The following is a 10,601-nucleotide window of genomic DNA, read 5'->3' as shown; positions in this document are numbered from 1 at the left end:
ATTCCTTTTGAACCAGTCTGCTCTCTTAAGAAAGACTAAACCTGATTAACACATCAAAGAACTCAAATTCAAAATAAATATTATCTAAACTTTACAACCAGTACAAATTCGATTATTTTCATGGCTTTACAAAATAATGCTTCTTTTGCACATTTATTCAGAGCAGAAGTAATACTAGGCAGCGCATAAGCGAACCAATTCAACAAAGCACTGCATATAATCGCTCTAAAAGTTAATTCGGTACAGGGAGGGCCGACCATTCAGAAATGACATTGATGTACATCTCATTGAGAAACTGGCCAAAGGACATTTATTGGCAGCCAAGTCTGGTAATTCATAGACCATCACGAGCAATAAAAGCGTGACTGGGGTCCCACAGCACATTGTCCTCATCTTTTGCCAAAAACTCAACTACTTCATTCTTTTAGAACAGACATTGAATGTCAGACAATTCTAGTGAGGTTAGGATTTATATAAGCAGCATTAGCTGTACAACAGACAAGATGAAATAATACCATGGTGAGAGAGGTGCATACCCATCTCACAGATTTGAAAAGACATTAGAAGCATTTAAGAGATGAAATTCTCTCTCTCTCTCTCTCTCTCTCTCTCTCTCTCTCTCTCTCTCTCTCTCTCTCTCTCTCTGATTGATTAAAAAAAGAAGGAAATTAATTAAGCCAACACAATTAAAACAGAAATTCTCAGAGCTGTATTCATTCCCCTCTGATATTCAATCATGGAGTAAAATTGTTTCTGCCACTCACATATTGATTTAATTGTCTCATGTACTGTGTTAATTAACCAGACTTGACAGCCAAGAGTGGTGCCCACCAGTAGAGGTTATCACCCTGAGACTAAGAGCTAAAAGGGAACATCTGTAGATGAGCAAGACTAAGGCCCCTATCATAGAGAAAACACGATTTGCAACGCACTGGTTTACTTTTTTAATTTAGAAAAGAGCAGTGCACTGCGTTTATTTTTTTGTGATTTGGCAACCGCCGAATCAGCTGTCCAGCTTCTCCATTTATTTTTTAACACACCTGAATCGCTATTGAGCTATCCACTGTAATGTTTCTTCCATCTTTCCAGCTATCCATGTGCAGACTCCCTATAGGGATCCAGGGGATGGAGTCCAGATGGCAGAGAGAGCACAGCATTTTTGAGTAGCTAAAATTAATTTGAGACCATTAGTTTGGACTGGCCCATTCATCCACCTTATATTTTTCTTACTCCTAATGTATTCCTGACATTCCTGTAACAGAGGGGCTGATGGGATAGCTAATGACTCTGTGACATGCATGTAGGGGTCTAGGGTAACAGGGTGCAACGGAGGCCTAAAACGCACATGAGATGTATGCGCACATCTGGAGTCTGTTGGTGCACAAGTCCCGTGCATACATGTATCAGATAAAGTGATACAAATCTGAGAAATAGAATGGACGATTAGAAACATTGATTCACCTTTGTATAGCAAATATACAGATGAGAGATTCTCGCGAAATTAGACTTATGAGGTATAATGAAACATTTTGATAAAAAGTAAATGCAAAGTAAGATTATCAAGAAGCGTATAGTTACAAACATCTCTTCATGTACTATTTTGCACATGATTTCAAATGACATCATACAAACTAATTTTGTTGTTTTTTCCACATTTAAGTGGAAAATTTTCATTACCGCAACGTGTCCATGACTGGATTTTGGTTCTTTGACATGGAAAAATCTAAAAAATAAAAAGCTTCAGTGCATGTTATACTATAAACATTTACAGTAAAGAAACATGTGGTATTTGGTGATCATTGGTAAATGATAAGGAAATGGTAAGGAAAATAAATGTGTCCAAGACCTATTTTCTTATCCTCTGCAACAATTTTCAATCATTGTTTAAGCCCTCAAGGTAAAAAAAAAAAAACGTTAGAAGGGACATAATTGACTGGCTAAGCAGTTCTGATTTTATTTCTAGAGATAAAAGTTAAAATTTGGTTTGTCATAGTACCTAGACAACTTTTTAGTTCTCATTACCAAAACATGAGTTTGTACATGCATATATTTAATGTAATATCATGTTGGGGTAATGATAATTTTTGATGATAATCTAAAAAAAAGTAAATAATTCGATAGAAAATATTTGTAAATCCTCTAAAAATAATGGTTATAGTAAGTTCAGACCTAGATCTTAAATGTGCAAAAAAAAATAGTTTCAAGGGCTTTTTAAAATTCTGATGCTGGACACCTTCTAAATCTGGATTTTGTGAGAATCACCCAAATATACAGTAAAAAAGCAAGCTGTATATTTGATTTGTTGGCTCTCAAGGAATACATTTTGTTAGGCAGCCACATGCACAAGCACAAACATCTGTTTTAATTACTCTTCCCTCTAATTGCGACTGCAGAGGAATTCAATTAGCCCAATTTCATGTCCCGCGCGTGTGCGTGCCGTACCACAAAAGCAAAGGTTCTTGTGCAGCAGATGGGATTCATTCACCAAAAATGGGCACTCCTATCGAGATAAGACTGATGACATATAACAACTAACAGGTTCGCACTGGCACACATCATTCACATGCTAATCGAGAGCGGGTAAATACACACCTGTTATCATCCATGTCTACTCAGCTCCCAGCTTTCATTGAACAAAGTGCCAATTACAGCACACAATATATCGCCCAGCGCTCCTGCAAAAACCACACAAATGAATTCAGAAGTCAGAACAGATGATAAAACACTGAAGTCTTGTTATATATGGGGCTAAATGCATTTGTGATGTTAGCCGGAGTAATGCAGGGCAAAATGTGATGAAATATTTAATCAACCAAAAGCATAAAACTTCCGTGACCTCTGCTGGCAGGCCATCCCGGACCACTCTGTGTACAAGTTATTGTATCGTATTCTTTTTTTCATCATAAAGATTTTATAGGTATAAGGAAATTAAAAACAATCTGTAATGACTGTGTCTCTCAGCGTGATTGAACTGTAATAAAAATTTTATGATACTTCTTGGCATGCTACAGCAAGCCACTTCCACGCTAATTTTTCTTCTCCATACTGATGCTCGTACACTAAACTTCTGTCAACGCAAGTCAGTTCATTCAAAGGCCATCTTGGTAATGCCTATGTGCAGTTTTCTATTTAGGAAATGGGCGTATACTGTAATACAGCTATTTATTTAATTGAAGGTAAAAGTTAATCTTCAAAATTCTTTAAATCAGCAATAAAATTTGACATCAGTTGGGTCATTAAAAGTTGCCTTCTAGGCTAACAAAAAATGTCTTTTTACAAAAACCCACAAGGGGTCCGCGACGAAACTTGGTTAAAAATGTAAAACATATGTACAGAACGTTAAAAAAAAATCCCCCTTAAGTTACGCGCATGCGCAGCCGCATAGGCAATTTAAAGGTCCCGCGTTCAGTGCTATTTTAGCCTGCGGACAAAAAAATATTTGAAGACTTGGCGCCCAATATTTAAGATTCATATTTGAGTTGAGCTGTCAAAAAGTTGCCCAAAGAGATGCTGCGGACTCGTTGCATGTTGTTCTCCTGAGTCTGATATGATGCTATGCAGAAAATAAACCCAAGTATCTCAAACTCGTGACAATGATGATCCACAAGAAAGACATCGCAACTCAGAATTATAAAGTAGCAGAACCTCTATCCCCATCAGAATTGACAGTCTTTGTGCCATTCACCATGATCAGTCATCTTTATAAACTGAAAGCCCAGGATCAGGTAAATGTGCAACTGTCCATCTTCCAGTAAAATGAAAATATATTACACTGCAAATACCTTAAAATAATAATTAAACTAAATCTACTTTACAGTTTTTCTCAGTTGCTTTGGTACATTTCTCAGATCAGAATTGAAATTCTCAAAATTACTTGTTCAATTCTCACATCATTGTGTCACTTGTGCACATAAAAAAGCAGTTTCTCATTTCTTTGAACAAGTTGCAAATGCTTTAGTATATCCATGCAAATGATTATGTACAATTCTCTGCTTTTTCCTACATTATCAGTTGCTTATGTCATGTTGATCAAAATGTATTATAATGGGTCTCTGTTGAATAGTCTCACCCCCCACAACATTTAGGCATTAGTTCACAGTATAAGTCTTTACATGCAAAATGGTTGAACATGTTGTCAAAATACAGGATATGGTCAAACATATTTCTATACATTTCCATTAGACATTTTTTCTAAATCTGTCGTGAATTGGTAAATTGCTCCCAGGTGAATCTTGACTTTCTCTAACAAACAGGAACGTCCCCAGCAAGCAAAAACCGAGACGTTGAAATGACTGCTAACTACCCAATATAGTCCAGCTATGAGTAACCCACTTCTACCCTAAATAACCTTGAATTTGGTTACATGCCATTTTTGCCAAAATAACTTGAAGATGTATGATATTCCAACATGTAAGCAAAGTGTGTTCAAGGTGTTTGCTTTCATTTCTTTTACATGTTCTAAAAGTATATGCATCATCTATTCTTGGGCTATGGTAAGACATCTTTTAGACATCTATCATGTTCACATTTCTACTTTTGTTTTTTGTTTTCTCTTTATGCTATGCAGTGCTTGCAGTGCTGTCTTTATCTTTCTTTATGACAATGACATGGTCTTTCAACGAATTACAGTACAAACAGTAAAAGCGTAAATGTGAATCTTGTCCAGTCTCTTGCAACCAAACTCCCACATACACTAAGGTATACCCTACAATTTACAATAATTGTCATCAAAACTTTAGTCATAGTTTACATCAGAACATCCCTTCAAAGTAAATTGTTATATTGACAACATGACTAAACAATTTGACTGTCTTATCCGTACACAATGACACAATGACTTGTCATTCTGATGGCACTGACATGTTCATTGACACAGATATTTACTTTTGAGAGATGAACTAAGTATTTTGAGCAAGAGAGTGGCTTTTGCAGGTTATCAATGATGTTTTGCTATTTGTACAAATTGTTTTGAGAAATGCACTTACTGTTTTGCAAATTGTGAGTATGATTCGAGAAATGTACCAAAGCGACTGAGAAAAACTGTAACAAAAAATACACAGAATAATATGCATGTACAAAAACATCATAATAGTGCTAATGTACTTTCTTAAATGGGACATATCATGAAAATCAGACTTTTTCCATGTTTAAGTGCTATAATTGTGTCCCCAGTGCTTCTATCAACCTATAAAATGTGAAAAAGATCAACCCAGTAAACCATTCTCTGAAAGCATGTGAAAAAATAGGTCACTGAAATTTGGCTCCCCCTGTGATGTCAGAAGGGGATAATACCACCCCTTAATCTGCACTATCCAACCACGGCACTGCCATTTAGTGCAGATATCAACTCATTTACATTTTAAAGGACACACCCAAAAACTTTATAAACTGTAATAACTAGCTTCCAGTAACAACGCCATTTAGGACTCACAAGAGAGTTTTATTGTAGTGAGCGTTGGTTGCCATAGGTACGTTGTGCAGTGACTCGTGTGAGTCCAAGATTGTGTCGGAAGCTAGTTATTATAGTTTATAAAGTTTAAAATATCAATTTTTTTACAATATTACACTGATTACCCGCAAAAAGACCTTTACTAACTCCTTGGAGCCATGTGGATTACTTCTGTGAAGGATGGATGCATTTTTTGAGGTTTAAAGTCAAGTTGTTCCCTGATCCCTGTTTTCTACCATTATAAAGCTTGGAGCAAGGACATTTAATAACTCCAAATGTGTTTGTCTAAAGGATGATAGACATATGTATCTCGGATTGCTTAAGGGTGAGTAATTCATGGGGTAATTTTGATATTGGGCTGGGATATCGCTTTAAGAAATAAACAAACTAACTAAAGCCATCTTTCACATTGACTGTCCCCTTGGTTTTGTTTTTATGACAAAGTTTTCTTTGTTTGTATGGTAGATCTTATATACAACGGTGACCTGAGCAACCCAACAGAGTAAAACACCCGTATCTGCACAGCCCAATGCACGCATCTCACCCCTATTCAATGCTTACGGATGGTCCAAGTGTATAGCTTTTGACATCTCACGCTTTTTGACAGAGATTATGCCTGAGATATAGCAAATATTTGAAAAGGAATCTCTCTCGCCTTAGTAGACGCTCCTGTTTTTGTGTGCTGATGATGACAGCTGGAACAAATTTAGAGGCATAATCCTTTTAAATAGTGTTTGTTGGCCGTGATCCTTTTATTTTTGTCAGACGGCACAAACAAGCTTTGAATGACAGATATTATCTCTCGATTCAAACAGATTATACCACCATTTTAGAGGTTTTTATAGTAACAGGGTCACCCGCACAGTCGTTTAAGCTATTTTGCAGACTTGCTTTGTCCACAAAGAAGATAGTAAACTAATATTTGGTTGGCTTGTGTTCTGGATTTAGCATTTGGACAGGAAAGGAAGTCCAGATTGTAGTATTGTCTAATTATTGCAGTAAGTATTATGGTGTTGCAACAACATTAAATGCAAAGCAATAAGAATTTTGCACAAAACCTAATTGCCAGTTTGTCCAAATTGCCGTTTTGGCTTTGCATTGCAGTCATTCTCAAAAATGCTGAATTGTTTTAACTCATGGATGAAAACCCAATCATTAGGTTAAATGAACATTGAAATTTCTGTATTTTACCTAACCATGGGTTGAAACAACCCAGCATAAGGTCTTACAAATTCATCGGTTCGGTTTGTTCTTATTTTACCCAGTTGTGAGTTGAAAAACCCCAGCCTGTTTTAAAATGTTGTAGGTTCATATTCATAAATTTTATACATGATCATCAAAAACCACTGACTGCGCCTGTTTGTGCATGTGCGTCCACAATGTGTTTGTGCGTCTAAAGTTGATTGGACTGAGATGAGTGTGTTGCCCTTAATGAAGGTTAATTGTTACTGTTGTGTCAGAATGTGTTTCTTGATTAGCAATGTGCTCCCTACTGCGAGGGTTTTAGCCCCACTCCGTTGACATGGATCTTGTCTCATTATCGTGTCTTTTTCCTCAACACAACCTGATGCCGCCCAATGCAGTCCTGCATCAGAGAGAAAATGGGCGAGAGAGAGCGAGACAGACAGAGAGTGAGCACTGAAATGACATTAATTGCAAAGCAGAGGACTCTAGCCACCTTTGAATTCAGTTTTACAAGGACACATTCATATAGGGAAGGAAATCCCCACCCACATCTCAACTTATGCATCAGTGTGTGCATGCAAATTATGATTTTCTTAAATAGGATTTACTGATTAACTTAAAGCAATACTTCAGCCAAATACCAAAATTACCCCATGATTTACTCACCCTAAAAGGGACACTTCACTTTAAAAAAAAAAATATATGCCCATTTTCCAGCTCCTCTAGAGTTAAATATTTGATTCTTACCATTTTGGAATCCATTCAGTCGATCTCCGGGTCTGGTGGTACCACTTTTAGCATAGCTTAGCATAATCCATTGAATCTGATTAGACCATTAGCATTACACAAAAAAATAACCAAAGAGTTTTGATATTTTTCCTATTTATAACTTGACTCTTCTGTAGTTACGTCGTGTACTAAGACCAACAGAAAATGAAAAGTTGCGATTTTCTAGGCAGATATGGCTAGGAACTATACTCTCATAATCAAGGACTTTGCTGCTGTAACATGGCTGCAGGAGGCGCAATGATATTACACAGTGCCCGAAAATAGTCCCCTTGGTAACTTTCAATAGCTGGGGAATATTTTCAGGCACTGCGTAATAGTATTGCGCCTGCTGCATCCATGTTATGGCAGCAAAGTCCTTGATTTTTGATGAATTCACTGCGCAACGTACCTATGGCAACAAGATGTGCCGTTACCGGAAGCTAGTTATTACCAGTGTTGGGGGTAACCCATTACAAGTTACGTGCATTACGTAATAATATTACTTTTCTGAAGTAACGAGTAAAGTAACACATTACTTTTTAAATGTACACATTAATATTTGAGTTACTTTTTTAAAAAAGTAATGCAAGTTACTTTTTTAGTTTAATTAACTAGATAAAAAAATATATACTGAATGAAACTAAACGTATCACATTATGCGTACACGCCTGTGTGGGAACAGTTTGAGTCAAAAACGAGATGGCAACCAGAAAATTTAGGGGCACATACCGTAAATCAACATGCTAACCAAATATTCACATTTATACTAATTGATACACTGTATTACTAATAAATACTTTGATGATAAATGCAGAAAGTACAATGTGCTGTTTTAAATTCAGTGTCACACCACAAAAAAAGGTCAAATTTACTGGTCGCACATGTGCAAAATTCAGTGTAAAAATGTAAAATTCAGTGGCACACTCTCAAATTATGGTGGCAAAATGCCTGGAGCCCTGTAAGTTTGAAATATAGATAGTTTTCTTAAACAATTGCATCGATTACCCACAAAAGACCTTTATTAACCCATTGGAGCTGTTAGATTACCTCTGTGAAGGATGAATGCACTTCTTTGGAGTTTAAAGTCAGAAGTTGTCGCTAAAAGCCACCTCCTTCAAAAATTAGATAATGATATTACAGAATGCTCTCAACACGTTCTATACGTTCATCAAATACTTTCGCATAAAATCCTTAAAAAAGCCTTAGGCCATTCAGAAATACCGATTTAGGCAGAATCCATTAAGAGTCTGATAAAAAAATGCAAATTTACAAGAAATCATGCCAGACGCACTTGGTGGGTTTTGCATGTGAGCTTTTCATTTTTGTTTTTCCTACTATGGAGGACAAAGAGTACCATGAACTGCGTTGTTACGTCATTTATCAAACTACTTTTGTGTTCAACAGAAGACAGAAACTCATGAGTAACCTCCGGTTACTTATTGACACGCCTCTCCATCTTGTCTGCACCAATCAGATCAATCTATTGATTATTGTAAGCAACCACATTGGTGAGGTAGAGTATAAAAGCCAGTGTTCTGAGGCAAGGGTCAGAGAAAATGTTTTTGTTTGGTGGCAGGCTGTGTAGCACATTTCTCTTGGGCGCTCATTGATTTCTTATCTGTTTACTGCTTATTTTCCTCCCTGCGGTACCACCCGGTAATATAATTTCACCCCTTTTGTCTGTGGTTCTTTTTTTGTTGCTGCTTCTAGTTATTCTCCTTTAGAGAGAGTTCATTTAAGTTTGCTTCTTTTTGTTTTTCCTTATCTTTGTTGTTCTTGTGGTTTAAAGACGGCAATAAAAGCCATAACACTTCTTTTTTCTTTCACTATCATCTGAGAGAAATGAGAGGAGAAGAGAAACAGAGGAAGGGGATGTCCAAGCATCTTACATACATAATAAATTACATTGCTCATGTAAGAGACATGCTTTTATCCAAAGAGACTCCCACTTCATTCCTGGTGTACATTTTAACAGTTTGTTTTTATCCCTTGCAATAGATAGATAGATAGATAGATAGATAGATAGATAGATAGATAGATAGATAGATAGATAGATAGATAGATAGATAGATAGATAGATAGATAGATAGATAGATAGATAGATAGATAGATAGATAGATATAGTTTTGACATTTATGATTTAAATACATTACCAAACCTGAAACTGGCTTGATACTATATTCCAATGCCGAATCCACGAGAAACATCAGCATAGGCTAATTAATATTCATGAGATGAACAGTCTCGATGCAGTGAGCTCACAAGCTGCCCGTCTTGTTCCAAACCCGTGCCTAATTGTTCCAGAGCCGGAGGCAGACTGATCTTCCTCAGGTTTATATTTGAACTTTAGCAGACACGTCTCCTCCAGATGCTTCGTCCTTTCTGTTTTTTCCTCTCGCTCTATCACATATACACGCAGAATCTGATGAGCTGTGAAAGCATCTACCTCAACGATTTCTCGAAGTCTTTCTCCTTGTCCGCCCACAGCACGTTGATTTATGCTGGTATGTGGCAGATGCTTGTTTGGATTGGACTGGTCTCTCCCACACAGAGCAAGGATGCTACGCACACAAATCCACAAATAGATCAGGCCAACCTGCGCTGTAAAACAACCATCAGAGCCTCTGTACTCAACATTACCAGTGCGCAGCTATGTTTAATGTCAAGTGATATAGGAGGCTTAAAATTCATATTCAAAAAGTACAAAAATGCATGAAAATCCTTAAACATGTACGTGACTCACAGCAAAAAGGTCCCCAGTTCGAGCGCCGGCTAGGTCAGGTGGCCTTTCTGTGTGTTTGCATGTTCTCCCTGTGTATTTACTCTGGGTATTTCCTACCATAGGCCAAAAACATGCAATTTAGGTGAATTAGAGATACCAAATTGCAGCCTTCCCCAACCTGTGCATGGATTAACCACTTCTCACCATACAGCCATAGATGCTGGAATGGTGTGAAGAATAAAGAAAGAAATTTCTGATATTGCAATGTCAGTTGCCCTTCAATATCAGGCATGCCTATTTGGGAAGTTTACTAACATACAAAAATGTCAGTGTTGGTTGCTTGTAATGGTGTTTCTTTAGCTCACTTTGTAGAGCATTTGCAAGGGTCATGGGTTTGATTTTTAGGGATCCCGTATGCTGATAATGTAAAATGTCTGTAGTACTTTATAATACGCTAGTTGTTTTGGATTCAAGTGT

The 10,601-nt window shown here is 37.0% G+C and overlaps 1 long non-coding RNA gene across 2 annotated transcripts; it reads right to left on the bottom strand.

The window, feature by feature from the left end:
- Positions 1-1,025: 1,025 nt before the first annotated feature.
- Positions 1,026-10,006, bottom strand: LOC129447675 (uncharacterized). 2 transcript variants are annotated; one of them, XR_008645542.2, is made up of 3 exons: positions 9,556-10,006; positions 2,593-2,675; positions 1,026-1,167 (listed from the first exon to the last, which is right to left on the bottom strand). It is a non-coding gene; the product is annotated as an uncharacterized lncRNA (long non-coding RNA). The 2 variants fall into 2 exon arrangements; XR_008645541.2 differs by having other exon boundaries at positions 9,561-10,006.
- Between the last annotated feature and the right edge of the window lie 595 nt (positions 10,007-10,601).

Source organism: Misgurnus anguillicaudatus, chromosome 10, assembly GCF_027580225.2.
Source record: "Misgurnus anguillicaudatus chromosome 10, ASM2758022v2, whole genome shotgun sequence".
NCBI classification, from domain to species: Eukaryota; Metazoa; Chordata; class Actinopteri; order Cypriniformes; family Cobitidae; genus Misgurnus; species Misgurnus anguillicaudatus.
Note: the sequence above shows the minus strand (reverse complement) of the source record. Positions and strands in the feature narration are given on the sequence as shown.